This window comes from Sinocyclocheilus anshuiensis, unplaced genomic scaffold (genome assembly GCF_001515605.1).
Source record: "Sinocyclocheilus anshuiensis isolate Anshui unplaced genomic scaffold, SAMN03320099.WGS_v1.1 scaffold85, whole genome shotgun sequence".
In the NCBI taxonomy this organism is placed as follows: Eukaryota; Metazoa; Chordata; class Actinopteri; order Cypriniformes; family Cyprinidae; genus Sinocyclocheilus; species Sinocyclocheilus anshuiensis.
Window position 1 is genome coordinate 1,485,876 of NW_015536800.1, and position 1,437 is coordinate 1,487,312.

Here is a 1,437-nt window from a genome sequence, read left to right on the forward strand (position 1 = left end):
GGCTGTGGGGATGAAGACGACAACTCCCATGATTCCACACTCCGTCACGGCGTCATCAAACTACGCCTTTGCCTCTTTGTTTGTTTTGAATACGCGCCCTCTAGCGGCGAAAAATTACATAGTGCCTTTAAAGACTAATGTTAGCTTTTGTTCAAAAGTTTGAGGTCAGTAAGATTATTTTTTTCTTAGAAATTAATACATTGATTCAGCAAGAATGCATTCAATGTATAAAAGTGGCAGTAAAGATGTTTAAATTTTTATAAAAATAAATAAATAAATAATAAAAATAAAATAAAATATATGTAATATATCAAATAAATGTTCTTTTAAACTTTCTTTTCAAAGATGCCTAAAAAATTTTCACTGTTTCCAAAAATATACTAAGCAGCACAGCTGTTTTTAACATAAGTAATAACAAAATTATTCTTGACCACCAAATCAGCATATTAGCATGGTTTCTGAACAATCACGTGACACTGAAGACTGAACCCCAAACCTTTGAATAATAGTGTTCTTTTTGCTATATCTCTGAACAAATGAGTTGAAAATGCCATCAAGTCATCATAAAGAAAAAGGATCTTAATTTTTTAACATTTTCACTTGATTATCTTCATCTAACCTACAGGTCAAAACAGTATTTAAACTAAATATTTGAGCAAATAATGCGAATACAAACATGAGAAATTGTATGAAAGTGTTTGCAACCGCAAAATTCCACCACAAGACACAATTCAATAGCAATACACACGCGCACACTGTTATTCTGTCTCTCTCTTTGTGACAAAAGCTGAAGAGCTGAATAAACAGACCAATCATGTGACAACTTACTGACAATAAATCACACTCTGTTCAGAGAGCCAGAGACATTCAGTAACAACTGTCTAGATGGATGAGTATAGATGGGTTGACAAAAAAAATTCAGCTTTGATTTAATATTTCTACAGTGAAAATATATTAAGCATATTGTGAAGAAAATACAGTTTCCACAAAAAAAACAATTTGAGTAAATAATTTTGCCAAAAAGTCATAACTTGACTTGTTTTTGACCATTTTCCTTCACATGTGAACTGAGAACCATTTTCTTTGTTAATAGCCTTTTTGCTAAATCTTGTGACACTATCATAAAACAAGCTGTGCAGAAACCATTAAAGTCAAACCGTTGTGATCACGGACTTAAAAAAAAACTTCAGCTGAACATTCCTAATGATGGGATTCTTCAGAAGGGCATGCAGAGCTGCAGGTGCTACACAGTCAGGAACAATTCAAGGTTTTCCACATTTTATTCTTATTATAGTTTCTTATTATAGAATCTGTCCTATGTCTTCCTTATTACCTCACTGTGACTGAATTGCTGTCTGATTTCTGAAAGAAAATTCTGAAGACATGACCCCCTTAAAATGCCCTTAACGTGAAAAGTGTATATATATATATATATAT

At 32.4% G+C, this 1,437-nt stretch overlaps 1 protein-coding gene across 2 annotated transcripts in view; it reads right to left on the reverse strand.

Annotated features, from left to right (window-relative positions):
- The window catches only part of LOC107656063 (folliculin-interacting protein 2-like), a 35,480-nt gene that overhangs the window by 21,809 nt on the left and 12,234 nt on the right, over positions 1-1,437 (reverse strand). The gene's annotated exons all lie outside the window — the stretch shown is intronic.